Source organism: Dysidea avara, chromosome 10, assembly GCF_963678975.1.
Source record: "Dysidea avara chromosome 10, odDysAvar1.4, whole genome shotgun sequence".
NCBI classification, from domain to species: Eukaryota; Metazoa; Porifera; class Demospongiae; order Dictyoceratida; family Dysideidae; genus Dysidea; species Dysidea avara.
In genome coordinates, this window is record NC_089281.1 from 5,180,137 (window position 1) to 5,196,937 (window position 16,801).

General features: G+C 39.6%; 1 protein-coding gene and 1 long non-coding RNA gene across 5 annotated transcripts in view; one reads left to right on the forward strand and one right to left on the reverse strand.

Moving 5' to 3' along the window:
* The window catches only part of LOC136236323 (uncharacterized), a 205,640-nt gene that overhangs the window by 52,207 nt on the left and 136,632 nt on the right, over window positions 1-16,801 (forward strand). The window lies entirely within an intron of this gene.
* On the reverse strand, window positions 3,390-5,401 carry LOC136236164 (uncharacterized). Of its 2 annotated transcripts, XR_010692011.1 has the most exons (5): window positions 5,248-5,401; window positions 5,094-5,196; window positions 4,623-4,941; window positions 4,344-4,553; window positions 3,390-3,446 (listed from the first exon to the last, which is right to left on the reverse strand). It is a non-coding gene; the product is annotated as an uncharacterized lncRNA (long non-coding RNA). The 2 variants fall into 2 exon arrangements; XR_010692012.1 differs by lacking the exons at window positions 3,390-3,446; window positions 4,344-4,553; window positions 4,623-4,941 and adding an exon at window positions 3,466-3,869.

The following is a 16,801-nucleotide window of genomic DNA, read 5'->3' on the forward strand; positions in this document are numbered from 1 at the left end:
TGGCCTACATTATTATCTGCTCTAATTAGAGACCCGCCGATTATGCTCATAATTTTACCTATTATGCTATGCTGCACTGCTTAAAAATTTACCTATTATGCTTAAATTTATGCTCAATACTTACCTATTATGCTCAAATTATGCCCAATTATTTATGCCTCAGTTTTCATTCTCTGTTAATGATTTCCAGTTTATGGATAAATAATAAGTGCTGAAGCACAAACTTACTTATCAAAATGCATATTACAAAAAGATCGATATACTCTAATAGAACAGTCAGCTATATGATTGTTCTATTAGAGTTACTGACTGTTCTATTAGAGTATATCGATCTTTCTGTGATAGCTACTTTGATAAACAAGAATTCATACTATTACACAAATATTCTACCTATTATGCTAGCATTATGCTCAATGCTTTCAGACACCTACTATGCTCATAATTATGCCAGCATAATCGGCGGGTCCCTACTAATACAGTCACCGCAGCTGATTAATAAGATGAGATTTAACTCATTATTCACCATATATATACGTATAATATATAAGTACAGTACATAGTACATTATCATGATAAATTACAAAATAATTATATTCTTGATATGTACCAATTCTTAAGTATGTATTACATGAAGCATATATACACTGATTGCATTAACTCTCAAATAACTGTCTGGCATGCAGCCGGTTACGATTATGTTGTTACTCAGGTTTCTGTCTACTATTAGATAAAAAGTAGAGTGAAAACAGACACATACGCATATCTGTTAACCATTGTGAACTAAAAATTATATATATATATATCTGACAATTTTACATACATGATGAAAATGTAATAAATGACAGTACAAGTGTTGTAAAATGAGACATTGTTCTTTATACAGTAATTGAGTACGCTAGTCTCTTCCTATAGAATATACATACAATCACAATATACCAAAGTCAGTGTAATTGTATCAACTTACCAATAATAATTCATCGATAACTTCTGCAAGCTTCAAGTATCACGATTGGTTTGTTACTGACATGCACAATTGTAAGGTAATGGAAAATAATTTAAATAACAGCACGATTGATATGGATTGGTGACCACTAACAACAATCGCTTAGCAACTGTTGCCATGATCGTTACTAAGAAAATATTTTCAAGTCACAATAATTTTCAGGGTTGAAACTGGGTCAGGTCATATTTTGTCGGGGTGAACCAGGTCTGACCCACTTATATGGCTTGACACTGTGGAAGTGTACGTATGCGTTGACTTGCCAGCCATGCCCGCTTATTGAGATTGTGCTTTATCGTCTGTAGTAGGCATACGTGGAATCACATCTATTTATCAGTAATGTGTGTTGGTATGCACAAGGCCATGTCCGTTGCTGCCTGTATGCTTACATGGAGCCACACTCACTAATCCATTGATAAAATGTATTTATGCATCATACTCTAATCCATCCTTGCTGCAGCCCAGTTTCATACTTAACCATGCCTACTTATAGGAAATGCATGGGAATGTCTGTAGATATACCTGGAGCCACACTCATTCTTAGAAAGGTCTGTTGAAGTCTGCAGGCATGCACTACGCCACACCTACCTGTGTTTTATCATCTGTACACTTACGTGACCACTAACCAATCGTGAATTAACTTACCTACCCTAGCTAGTGGAGCACCCAAACTATTGCTCTTGATGTACACCTTGGTTTAAAACCGGATAAGATCTGGGTCAGTTCAGATCAGTGGGTCGTCCAGGTAAGCAGTAGTGACCCAGTTTCAACTCTGATACAGCTGTATGTATATACACACTTACTATGATACAACCTAAATAGGTAGCTAAACGGATTATCAAAATATACGTTGCTGCCTAAAAACCACTCTTACAAACTCTCCAAATTAAGGACACAATAGCAAAATAGTCCAGTCTTTCCTCTACAGTTTTATCTCAAAATTCTGGGTACCAAAGTGTCCACAATAGAAACATTCCATTGTAGCTATGTAGCAAAAAAGAGGCATATAAATTACTAGTTGGTTAGACAATCCGTATCATTGATATGCTGTACACCTACTGCAAACAGACATTCAAAATGTCATGTTCACTTTATCACTTAGTCGCTCACAAATTATTGTGACACAATACACCTTACAAAATGTGGGGGACTCACCGCTACTGTTGTTTCTTTGACCATGAATTTCACTCCCATTGCTCTAGCCACACACAGCACCCAGCTAAACCAGGTATAAATTGTACCAGAACATAGCAGGGGGAAAAAGCAGTCATTCATTGGCTGCTGCTCTCTTACCTAAATAAATAAAATAAAGTAGTATTAAAAATTACTTCACAGAAATGTATTTACAAGTGTCTAAACATAGAAAATGCAGTGGACACAGTAGGAAAACATTTAAAAGTTTAGTTCACAAAGCACGTATGTAAGACCAGATCATGTCAGGCATGAATGGCTTTTAACACATTTTACAATCCAGTCAGTGGTGAAAAATATGACAAATGGACACATAACTCAATGTAAATGTGTGTAGGGTTCTATCCACACTACACATGCATGGGAGCCAAGTGTTTGAACAGAACAAAACATTGGATGTCAACTACATACACTGAGTCGATCAACATTTTTAGTTCTAATACACACACATACACACACACACTGACACACACACACACACACACACACACTGACACACACACACATGCATGCACATGCACACACACACACACACACACACACACACACACACACACACACACACACACACACACACACACACACACACACACACACACACACACACACACACACACACACACACACACACACACACACACACACACATACACACACACACACTGCAATTCTTTACAGAAGTACATATGTATGTTTACAAAATAGTTTTGTTCAACTACAATTCAATACTATAGATTGTATGTATATACTACAGTATAGCATTGTAAAATGACTGCTTGCAGCATATTTTACAATGTCTGTAATGGTAATTGTGCTTTCTACTCCCTTTTACAGTTGCTAAGCAGTTGCTATGGACACTGTCAGACAAGCAATCTAGTGTATGTGTCTACACATATAAACATGACCCTGCTCCCCAGCAAACACTGTACAGAGGGAAACTTTGGCAGGGAAAAACTTTGGTGTGTTTGGTGATTTGCTACAGCATTTAACCTGCAAATTACTTGTAGCACCTCAGATTAGCATCTTTATAGCTAAACATATTGAGCTTAAATTTGCCAAACTTTGTTTCGCTAAATGTAATTTAGCTTGCTATTTGTCTGAGTTTACCCCTGCCAAAGTTTTCCTCTATACAGTATGACTCATCAAAGTGTACAACACATCACATGCATGCAACTATTGACATAACTCACATAAGAATTTTTGTGCTTGACGCAATCATAGATCCATTATGTTCAACGCATGGTAGCAGTTGTTTCTATATGTCAAATCATTGCATAATACAAAATGGATAAAAAAAAACTAAACTGCATAATACAAAAAGGATAAAACTAAATTAGACGGAGTTCAAACTTACATAGCTAGCACCTCTGACACCCCTACTCAAAATAGGGACAAAACTCCTGACTTTTTATTAACTGGGTGGCTATGTTAGGAAAGTAGCTTTTTAATATTGAAACATACACAGTAGGAATTATACAATTGGCCAACAGTTATACACACTGACATACGTTAAATAGCTATATCTAATAACAGAAACACTGATTTGCACAGTCATACTTACAAGGGCCGCAGGGCACAAACATTGATATGTGCACACTGATTCGCTTGAAACACTGTTTTGCTCCTTGGGGTACTTATGGGCTTCTGGTACTCGCTAAGTACCGTTGCATAGCTGCATCTGTTATTACATTTTTAAGATAGTACACACTCATACAATTATCCAAACACACACTAAAGCCACAATCATAATCTTAAGCCAGTACTCCTTGCATTGTCACAGTAAGTACACCGTAGTGTCATCTGGTTTTTATATCGCACACACATGTACACACACACACACGCACACGGACACATACACTCACACACACACACACACACACACACACACACACACACACACACACACACACACACACACACACACACACACAGACACACAGACACAAACACACACACACACAGACACACACACACACACACAGACACACACACTACCATACATATTACTACAACTACACTCGTACATGTACAATGTATATATACAATTAGAGAAAAATTATGGCAAACTCTAATTACACCACATGACACAGACTCTGTTAGGTATCATAAAAACAAATAACACTTATAAATAAAGTATTACAGTCAGACCAACCTGCGTACATAAACTTCAATCTAGTCAATATGTCTACAGGAATGTTGTAGACTCAGAATTCAAAATACCTAGAAATTTTGATTCATCTAATGACCTCAAACAAATGTTAAACCACGTGTTGAACTAATTGAACATTGACACCTCCTCTATCGTACATCCATACTAGTGTGTCCCAGGGCCCTTACGGGTTTTCTCACATTGCTTTCCTATCTGTTACACAAGGTTTAACAACACATGGAAAAACATTTGGTTATGTAATCGAATGCCATGGTCACCAACCTCTTCTGGATGCTTCCTCAGTTGACACCACGCAGCCCCCCACTTAAAGGTGACAATGTGAGAACAGTTTCTTGCACAGCAACAACAACAACTGGGTATTAATGCTGGAGAAACATTGCCTCACTATTACCAGGCTGGTGCTTTTGGCATGTACAAACTGTATTAATTACGTAGTTACAGGGACATGCACTATCCATGTGTATCCTCAATGAGTCACTGTAGGCAATCTTCCTGTGGTGGTACCAGCACTGCTTATCTCAGAGGTGAAGATGTTGGCATTCAAAGTCCCACCTGACTCTCATGCATTACCACTTAAGACCTGCAATACACTTGCTAAATGGATGGATGTACACTACAGACATCAGTACATACACAAAATGAACAACACTTCAGGTTGCAGATGCCCAGGGTGCTACTATATTTGAACCCAGAATACAACCATGGTGTGTGCACTGACATGAAATAACTTACTTCCAATCAACTGTCTGATGACCAGGAAAGCAGCCCTTGACATAGACCCATGGGAACAAACGTCTGAAAGCAGAGGTAGCCCCACAATATTAAAAAGAGTAACCTGTATATCTATGGATGAAGGCCACACGTGATAATCAGCCCTACAACTAACCTCTGTGCAATTTCAACCCACACCATGGTCATATAAATACGCTCTGCTTCAAAGTAGAGAGAGTGACGCCCCCGAGTACCCTCAAAGCTCATCTCGCATGCCTCGACGAAACCCTAGAGGAAGAAACCTAGACTCGCCTGGTCTAGTAAAACCTCGTAACCTACCATGTGAGTAACATAGACCATATTGGTCAAAATAACGTAATGTGACCATATACCATAACTTAATGGTCTATTTAGTAACGATATCATGTCGCAACTGGAAATTTATAAACGCTATCGCGTAGCTTTTTCGTGAGCCACGCCCACTTATCGCGTTACTAACATACGCTCAGCCACGCCCATTTATTAGTAAATGCAGTATGTAGCACGAAACTGAGGGTATCTATGGTGAGGGGTAGCTATTGGCAGTAGGTGATGACCTTTTTTTTTGTTTGTTTGTTGTTTGGTCTTCAACCTACAGCTAGGCTGAAATTGCAATATTTACTCAACACGAATCGAACACTCAAAACGTAGTCTCGTTCGCTCGCTCGAGACTAGCCGAAACATAACTCTTATCGCACGCCTTGGCTTTAATTAATCCGGGTCACATCCGGGTCATCCGGGTCAGCAGTAGTGACCCGGTTTCAACGCTGTCTGGTATTGCCACTTTACCAACTGAAGATGCTAATTTATTATTATTATTATTATTAATGCTTTACAATGCAACATACAATTACAATTATACATGTGTAGGTGGGTATAGATGAAGAAAAAGTTGCATTGATGGTCTGCCAGCAACCTGTGCTGGCAGCCGGGAGTTAATTAAACTTATGTAGTAAAGTTAATTGTCAGTCCAGAATCATAGCACTTGCTGCATCTACAGCAGTAATGATAGGTGCAGGGATTGTCAGGAGAGAAATTTGTGGTGAAGTGTTGCCATAAATATAGTATGTTCACGTTGAGCTGAATCCTGAAAAACAGCTAAAAATTAAAAGTGGATTTTTTCTCAACGGAGTTAACATTTCAGCCAACCAGATGATTACTGGTAACAGCAAAGGTGTCAACAACAGATACGTACGGTTTGGCTCCATTACAAGTTTGGGAAAGGGCTGTAATGGACACTGTACTTATATGGCTTCCCCATAGGAAATGTATTGTGAAAATTTTGATTGGCCATAAATATTATGTCAAACATTTGAACAAAAAGATTTTGAAATATTTTTAGCGGGTCAAGCAGTACTACAAATGAGCCAAATTTCAAGATCGTGTGTAATTGCATCCATGAGTTATTAAATGTTTTTGAGGGTTCAGCTCAACGTGAACATACTATAGTTCTGAATAGTAGCTTTGATGACTGGTAGGGACTGGTTGATGTCAATGCAAGGTAATTGGTTCCATATCCTGGGAATTCTATTAAAGTAAAAGTTTCTGGCATAGTTACTATTAGTGCGGACATGATTTAGTTTGTTAGTAGACGAAGACCTGGTGTTGGAAGAGCTACATGATATGTAGTTGTATATGTTAAATTGAGAAGATGGCTGTTGTAAAGCTTTGACAAGGAAAATAATATCATAGAGATCGAGCATATACATTAGAGGTAAGATACCTAACCGGAGTAAGCGTGTTTTATAGTCACTGACATAATCAGCTAGAATGAACTTGGTGGCTCGTCTTTGTACTTTTTCAAGAATAGTGGTATCTTTGATCATATAAGGATTCCACAATTGTGAGCAATAAGTTAACTGAGATCTCACTAGAGTTAAATAGAGAAGTTTTCTGGCTCTGATAGAATGGCAGCTATGGAAGACACGCCTCAGCAGTCCTAAATATTTATAGGCTTTAGCAGTTATGATTTGATAGTGCTTGAACCAGGACATATCTGATGAAAGCTGCAAACCTAAGTCACGATGAGAAAGAAGCTGTGGGAGTGGGCAGCCATCAATAGAATATGTGGTAGTGAATTTACTGTTGAAACTCAGGTGGATGCATTTGGGTACACTGAATCTAAAATCATTGTTAACACTCCAGGTGAATAAATGGTTGAGATCTTCTTGTAAGCACAGTTGGTCAGAAGAAACAGCAATACTTTTAGATAGTTTGGTATCATCAGCAAACTGGAATATACTTGAGACTTTTATGACAGATGGTAGGTCATTGATGTATAGCAGGAAGAGCAGTGGGCCAAGGGTGCTACCTTGAGGCACCCCAGACAGGACAGGAAGTAAGTTGGAAATGGAATTACAGATTCTTACACATTGTAGACGATTATGTAGATAACTGCTGAACCACTTATGGAGATTACCGGAGATTCCACAAGACTTCAATTTATTTAGCAGTTTCATATGTGGAACACTGTCGAAGGCCTTGCGAAAATCCAAATAAATAGAGTCTATTTGATGGCCTTGAGTGGTGACTTGATGAATGCTGTTCAAGTATAGCAACAGTTGTTGGGTAGTTGATCTACCAGGAAGGAACCCAAATTGACAATTTGTGATATGGCTGAGTGTGTGATTGATTATGTTGTTATAAACTAAAGTTTCAAGGACTTTAGACGTGTTGCTGAGGAGGGAGATTGGACGATAGTTCTTTACTGAAGATCTATCTTCTGATTTGTATACAGGTACAATTAAATGAATCTTCCACTCCTCAGGAATTGACCCAGTTGACAGACTGAGATTAAAAAGATGGCATAATGGACTGGTTAGTGAGAAAGCACAGTTTTTGAGGACCTTGGGACTAATTTTGTCGATACCAGTAGCTTTGTTAGGGTCAAGTTGGCACAGAACATAGTATACTTCATCCTCAGTGAATGTTAGAGAATTTATTTGATCTGGATGGAGTGATGGAATGGTTTGTTCAGAAGATGTTGGAGCTGTAAAAACTGAGTGGAAGTATCGATTGAACAGACTAGCTCGGGAAGCATCACTTGAAGCTGTAGTGTCATCGAGATGTACAGTAGGTGGTATTGTGCCAGATTTAGTATAACTTCTAATATAGTGATAGATAGCAGGATTAGAGGATTCGGCATAACTGTTTATGAGGGAAGACTCATAATTAGATTTGGCCAAAGCTACACTTTGTTGAAAATGTTCATCAGCTAGACGAAGTTTAGCAGTATTATGGGGAGTGGGTGAACGTTTATGAGTTCTTCTGAGAGTGTGAAGGCACTTCAACTGATGCCTTATATCACGACTAAACCACTTTGGATACTGATTAGATCGCAACTGAAACTTGGGTATAAACAAGGACATTGCTTCTGAGATGACCGATTTGATGGTAGACCAAGTGCTTTCAACATCATCACAGGTTAAGCAGTCAGCAATGTTAGAATTTAAAATAAAGTCATTCATACTCATAAAGTCAGCTTTTGAATAATCATAAGCTTGTAATGTAGTAGTATTGTGAAGTGGTAGACAGTTTTGGTTAATACTGAAGGAAATTGGGAAATGGTCAGATGAAATCTGAGAACATTCTGGAGAATTAACTGAGACATTTGTGATGAGGTCTTCATCATTGGTAAGAATGAGGTCAAGTATGTTGCCATGAATGTGTGTTGGGTAGGTTATAAGTTGGACAAGATTCAATTCAAAGGTCATGTCGCATAAGTCTTCAGAGGCTCGACAATTACCACACATTGTTTCCCAGTTTATATGTGGTAGATTAAAATCACCTAGAAGAACAACACTGTGTGACTGCTGGAACTGTGATATGTGATCTGATAGGGATCGAATTTGAGATGATGTTGGATCAGGAGGAAAGTATACCACACATAAGATTAGGCGTTTGGGTAGCTTTAGTTCAACAGTCAACATCTCAAGATTGGTGGGGGAGGGTAAGAGTTTACTGATGATATGAGTTCGAACGGCAATTAGGACCCCTCCACCTCTAGACCTACGATCATTGCGATAGATAATGTATTGATTTGGTAGAATTTCATTGTTAAATACATTGCTGGTTAACCAGGTTTCTGTAATAGCAACCAAGTCATATTCATGAGAGTAAACTAAGGATTGGAATTGTGTTAACTTATTAACAATACTTCTAGTGTTTATGTAGAAACAATTAGGTAGTCATTGATTTTGATTAGGAACAGAGGGTTGTTGATTAGGGACAGAGTCGGGTGCAATACTAGCAGATGTAGAGCTTGTAGTAGATGAACCACTGGAGGAATTAACAAATTTGAAGTCTGTAACTATGCCATGAAGTCTGTTGTTGATAAGAATCTGACCGTTGCGAAGTTTTATAGCCTTACGGTCTATTCCTTGTTGAATAAGGTTCCAACGTTCATGAAGAAGGATTGATTCTATCTTTCTCTCTTCAGGTGTCATGTCAGGTTTAATCAGGATAGGTTTTTTGGTTTTGCTTCTGTTGAATAAGACAGTGCTGGCATCAAGTGTACGGAGAAATTTAACTTGTATTGGTCTTGGACGATTGTTATCAGCTGAGAATTTTCCCAAACGGTGAATGTCATTGATTGAAGTATCACCAATACTAGTGTCGATGGTGTTAAGGATCGGGAGAACTTTCTCCAAGTCAAGTTTAGATCTGGCGACTCTTGGCATATTTGGAGGGCACTCTTGGATACCATAGATGACAATGTTGTGGTTTCTGTCAGTATTTCTGGCTTTGGTATTGGTTATATTTGCAGAAGTATTGACACTGGCTTCTGATGGGATGTTAAGAGATGTCGATGTGTTGCCTGCTGTCTGGTCTGATTGATTTGTGTTGTTGACAGATGACTGTAGTAGGGTGATTGTTTCTGGAAGTGAAACTATGCTGGCGTTTAGGTCTTTAATGGTATTCATTAATTTGTTTATTTCACTGTTTTGGTTAACCAGCATACAATGAGAGCATAAGTACTGAGAGTCAGACTCACCTAGTTTGAGAAATGCTGGACGGGTCAGGCCCGCGCATTTTCTGTGGATCCAGCCTTGACAGTCACCTTCACAGAATACGGCTTCATCACCATCAGAATTTTCGCTAGGCTCCAAGATCGCTTCTTCGCAGACTATGCAGTCGGCTTCACTGTTCTTGACGTTTTTAGATTTTCTTTTGGGCGGAGAGCTTCCTCTTGGGTTTTCGAGGGGTTGCCATAGTTTCCACTCCAAAAGTTTACGTCTAAAAATGTCTTCTGGCGAGGCTGGCGACTATCCCAGTCGATAATTCGACTGGGACGGGTAGAGTAACACAAAATAAACACAAAAAGACGCAGTTCCCGGGTCTTAAACTCTTCAAGGGAAGAAGAGGAAGACCCTAATGCCAACAATCATAGTATCGCTCCACTTGGACTTGATGAAGAATTGAACTCTTGTGGGAGTTGAACTCTGTTTCATGTTTCATGCTCCCACCCCCTGCAGTTTGGCCAGTAGACTGCAGGGCTTTCTTGTTAAGGCCCCTGTCCGGGGGTTTTGCTGTGTGTATGCTGGCGGTCCATGCGGTGTTTTTGTAGGCCTGTGTAGGCTCTGTAGGTTTAGCTGCTTTTTCTTTTTTCTGCTTTTTAAATTAAATTAGGTTTAACTTCTAGCTAGAGATCGGGGAGGATGGGAGTGCCATTAGGGCCGGAATAAAAAAAAAAACTTGATGAAGAACAATGGCGTACGAAAGCTTCTCTGGACCCTGCTACTCCACAAGTAAGCTACCTATATAGTGATTACCGCTATTGTCCTACACTCTATAGCCTATATATATGTATATGTTAAAGCATAGCCGCGAGTGCTATATGAAAAATAAAGTACGAGGCGCGCGGCCGAGATGCTAATAAAGCACGAGGCGAAGCCGAGTGCTTTATTAGCATCGAGGCCAAGCGCCGAGTACTTTATTTTTCATATAGCACGAGCAAGGCTATGCTTTAAATGATTTATGGAACTTTCTAGTCGTGTAGCTTCACCATACACTAGGACTCGTAATTAACAAGCGTTGCACGAATTATTAGCAGCCTTAACGCGCACAAACTAGTTTACCAAAGTAACTCACGCGTATTTCACCATAGTTTGGCATAGTAGACGTTCATCGCGTCTTTTGGCAGGTTTTGCTCGCAACCCACAATCGATTCTATTGCGAGTCACATGGTGAAGTATTTCCGTGATATCTCCAGGACTTGTCCGTTTACATTAACAAACGTAACAGCAACGTTATCTTCTCCCACCCATCATCGAAGCATTTAGGTATGTCTATAAAAGCAATCCAGTGGTGGAACTCGTATCGGCTGGGGTGATTGATCACTCAGCGCGGCGAGGCTATCAGCCTTCACCGGCTTGGGTGATTAGTCGTACTGGCGCGAGCCCCGTAGGTTATTAGCCTACACTAAGGGACGTGGCAACTGTGCTTTATTGCCCACAAAGAGTGCTTTATTGCAATAAAGCACTCTTTGCGGTGCAATAAAGCACTCTTTGTGGTCGATGAAGCAGTTGGCCAGCTGAGAGTGTACTTTATGAAATTTAGTACACTTTTTCCTTTGATCTCGCCCACGCAAAGTTCTATATATATATTTTTATTATTAATTAGCAAAGCCCACCAGGGGCAACACGCTAATGTGCATTACAAATCACAAATTGTTTAGCTTATCTATAATGTTCTTAAAAGTGTCAAAGTTAATTATGTCAATGTTGTCAATTTTCAAGTTATTCCAATCAATAATTGTTCTTGGCAGAAAAGAATACTTATATAAATCAATTTTGGATTGCAGCTGTGCAAATTTGAGGGGATTATTGGCACGAGTATATGATACAGGGGTTGGCTGGGGTAAACAATGGTTTGGTAGCACCAGTAAGTTTCTTACAATCTTGTTATTGTTATTGTTATTATCTACTTTACCAGTTAGGCACTGGAGGGTGTACACAGAAGGCAGAGCCTGTTCGAGGTGTTTGCCCATAGCCTAGGAGCCTAAGCGAAAATCTTTGAGCTAAATATCCTAAAGTGAAACGGGACAAACACCTAGAAGGGCTGAAAAAAAGGCAACCCCATCGTGACTTGATCCGCAGGCCACCCGGATTCCGGCCAAGCGCCACGCTCGGAGCCAAATTTGGGGAGGCCACCTAAGTAGGGAAATGTTGTTGTTATTATCTACTTTACCAGTTAGGCACTGGAGGGTGTACACAGAAGGCAGAGCCTGTTCGAGGTGTTTACCTGTTCGAGGTGTTTACCCATAGCCTAGGAGCCTAAGCGAAAATCTTTGAGCTAAATATCCTAAAGTGAAACGGGACAAACACCTAGAAGGGCTGAAAAAAAGGCAACCCCATCGTGACTTGATCCGCAGGCCACCTAGATTCCGGCCAAGCGCCACAATAATAATATAAGTCTAGCATTCCTTCTCCTACTTTTTAAACTTGGCCATTGAAGGTAATTAAGCATATCTGTAATACTGTGTTGTTGACTGGATCTGTGCTATGGTTTATTAAGAACAAATCTTGCAGCTCGGTGTTGGATCATTTCTATATTATTGGTTTTCAATTATACTTTCACTTGAGAAAAATCAGTGATCAAGACACACGGTAGTGTGTCGTGCGGCCCAAGAAGCCGGCGCGCAACCCCGTGAGTATATTGACAGGAAGAAAGAAAACGCAATTTTCGCACCTCCGTAGCTCTGTGCTGCCGTGATGAAACAAGACGAATTTTGCTGTGTACATTCCCTCCAACTTCAGTACTCCACATTCCAAATTTGAGCGAAATCGCTTCAGGCATTCCTGAGATATGCGACTTCAAAAATTGGCTTAGTTTCTTCGTTTTTTTTTCTTCTTCCTCTTTTCGCACACTTACAAAAACTGCTATAAAACGCGAACGCGTTATCCGATTGCCTTGAAATTTGGCACACATAAGGGGGGTATAAAGGCGCATCTCGGTACCAACTTTGGCTGGAATACCATAAACAATTAAAGAGTTATGAGCAATTATGCACGAAAAATAACACCAATATGTTGTCACGCCTACAGGGTAAACCGCGTATGGGAAGAAGTTGAAAATCGGTGGGTGAATAGGTTAACTATTGAACCTCAAACCTTTTGTGGTTTGAAAGAAATCGAGCTAAAAACCAGGAAGATACAACAACAAAACCAACAGTGTGTAACAATTACGCAACCGAGATTAGCTAATAAAAAAAGAATACTTGCCACGCCTACCAGATAAACCGCTTGGGGTAATGCTTTGAAATTCACTGTACAGATGGAGTAATCATCTTAGAAAGGCTCTTCAATGGTGTAGAAGAATCAGACTTAAAGCCACGGAGTTATAACACGAAATCCAACTTGGTGTAGCAAGTGCGAGATCGAGATACTTTAATAGAGCAGTCATCCTAATAGAACAGTCACCCTGAACAGAATTCAAGAGATCAGTTAGAAATAAGTAACCTGTATAGAGATTAGCTACAAACAAATCACCCTGTAGAGAGTTCAGCTACAAACAATTCACCCTGTTCAGACATCAGTTAGAAGAAGTTTTCTTGTAGAGAGTTCAGTTACAAACAAATCACCCTGTTGAAAGATTGGATAGAAGATGTCACCTTGTAGATAGTTCAGATACAAAGAAACCACCATGCAGAGAATTCAGCTACAAACTAGTGACCTTGTAGATACATCAGCTAGAAGAAGTTACCTTGTAGAGAGTTCAGCTACAAAGAAACCATTCTGTAAAGAGCTCAGCTGCAAAACAAATCACCTAAAGTATACAGAATTCAGCTACAAACAAATCACCCTGTAGAGAGATCAGCTAGAAGAAGTTACCTTGTAGATAGTTCAGCTACAAACAAATCACCCTGTACAGAGCTCAGTTAAAAGAGGTTTCCTTGTAGAGAGTTCAGCTACAAACAAATCACCCTGTAGAGAAATCAGCTAGAAGAAGTTACCTTGTAGATAGTTCAGCTACAAACAATTCACCCTGTACAGAGCTCAGTTAAAAGAGGTTTCCTTGTAGAGAGTTCAGCTACAAACAAATCACCCTGTAGAGAGATCAGTTAGAAGAAGTTACCTTGTAGATCATTCAGCTACAAACAATTCACCCTGTAAAGAGATCAGCTAGAAGAAGTTACCTTGTAGAGAGTTCAGTTACAAAGAAACCATCATGTAGAGAATTCAGCCGCAAACAAATCACGTGTAGAGAGTTCAACTACAAACAAATCTCCCTGTAGAGAGATTAGCTAGAAGAAGTTTCCTTGTAGAGAGTTCTGCTACAAACAAATCACCCTGTAGAAAGATCAGCTAGAAGAAATCACCTTGTAGAGAGTTCAGCTTCAAAGAAACAATCATGTGAGAGTTCAGCTACAAACAAATTGTCCTGTAGAGAGATCAGCTAGAAGAAGTTACCTTGTAGAGAGTTCAGCTACAAAGAAACCATCATGTAGAGAGATCAGCTACAAACAAATCACCCTGTAGAAAGATCAGCTATAGAAGAAATCACCTTGTAGAGAGTTCAGCTACAAAGAAATCATCATGCAGAGAGTTCAGCTAGAAACAAATCACCCTGTAGAAAGATCAGCTACAGAAGAAATCACCTTGTAGAGAGTTCAGCTACAAAGAAATCATCATGCAGAGAGTTCAGCTAGAAACAAATAACCCTGTAGAAAGATCAGCTATAGAAGAAATCACCTTGTAGAGAGTTCAGCTACAAAGAAACCATCATGTAGAGAGTTCAGCTACAAACAAATTGTCCTGTAGAGAGATCAGCTAGAAGAAATTACCTTGTAGAGAGTTCAGCTACAAAGAAACCATCATGTAGAGAGTTCAGCTACAAAGAAACCATCATGTAGAGAGTTCAGCTGCAAACAAATCACCTGTAGAGAGTTAAGCTACAAACAAATCTCCCTGTAGAGAGATCAGCTAGAAGAAGTCACCTTGCAGGGAGTTCAGTTACAAAGAAACCACCATGTAGAGAGTTCAGCTGCAAACAAATCACCTGTAGAGAATTCAGCTAGAAACAAGTCACCCTGTAGAGAGATCAGCTAAAAACAAGTCACCCTGTAGAGAGTTCAGCTAGAAGAAGTCACATTGTAGAGAGTTCAGCTACAAAGAAACTACCACGTAGAGAGTTCAGCTGCAAACAAATCACCCTGTAGAGAACTCAGCTACAAATAAATTGCCCTGTAGAAAGATCAGTTAGAAGAAGTTACCTTGTAGAGAGTTCAGCTACAACAAAACCACCATGTAGAGAGTTCAGCTGCAAATAAATCACCCTGTAGAGAATTCAGCTACAAACAAATCACCCTGTAGAAAGATCAACTACCTTGTAGAGAGTTCAGCTACAAAGAAACCACCATGTAGAGAGTTCAGCTACAAAAAGATCACCCTGTAGAGAGTTCAGCTAGAAGAAGTTACCTTGTAGAGAGTTCAACTACAAAGAAACCACCATGTAGAGAGTTCAGCTGCAAACAAATCACCTGTAGAGAGTTCAGCTAGAAACAAGTCACCCTGTAGAGAGTTCAGCTAGAAGAAGTCACATTGTAGAGAGTTCAGCTACAATGAAACTCCCATGTAGAGAGTTCAGCTGCAAGCAAATCACCCTGTAGAGAACTCAGCTACAAACAAATATGCAGTGTAAAAAGATCAGCTAGAAGAAGTTACCTTGTAGAGAGTTCAGCTACAACGAAACCACCATGTAGAGAGTTCAGCTACAAACAAATCACCTGTAGAGAGTTCAGCTAGAAACAAGTCACCCTGTAGAGAGATCAGCTAGAAACAAGTCACCTTGTAGAGAGTTCAGCTAGAAGAAGTCACATTGTAGAGATTTCAGCTACAAAGAAACTATCATGTAGAGAGTTCAGTTGCAAACAAATCACCCAGTAGAAAGTTCAGCTATGAACAGATCACCCTGTTGAGAGTTCAGTTAGAAACAAGGAATCCTGTAGAGAGATCACCTAGAAGTATCACCTTGTAGAGAGTTCAGCTACAAACAAATCACCTGTAGAGAGTTCAGCTACAAACAAATCACCGTGTAGAGAGATCAGCTAGAAGAAGTCACCTTGTAGAGAGTTCAGCTGTAAAGAAACCACCATGTACAGGGGCGGATCCAGGACCTGGAAAGGGGAGGGGCACAAACAGGCCAAGTTGTAGGTGGTTAGGGAGAGTCAGATTCTGTTGTTAATTGCTGCATTTTTGTGCAGCAAATAATACACCTCTTAGTAGTATCTCACTGTTGATTTTTACCATTTTGGCCTTTGTGAAGTCTTAAAAACTGTTTAAATAGCTCTGAATGTCTTAAACAACAGCAACACAACAATTATTTTTAGAGGTGCTTAGTACGCACGGAGGTGCAGGGTGACAATTTCATAGCTAGTTTGAGTTTAGTTCGCTTTGGTTTCAGGTGAATTTGTAATAAATGCTAATAAATGTGCATATTTTCATGAGTTATATATAAGCTGATCTTGGCCTGACATAATGTTGTAATAGTATGAGAAGTAGCTATGGCTCCTCCACAAAGTCACTGGGGGGCATTTGCCCCAAATGCCCCATCCTGGATCCGCCATTGATGTAGAGAATTCAGCTGCAAACAAACACCCTGTAGAGAACTCAGCTACAAACAAATCGTCCTGTAGAAACATCAGCTAGAAGAAGTTACTTTGTAGGATTTCAGCTACAAACAAATCACCC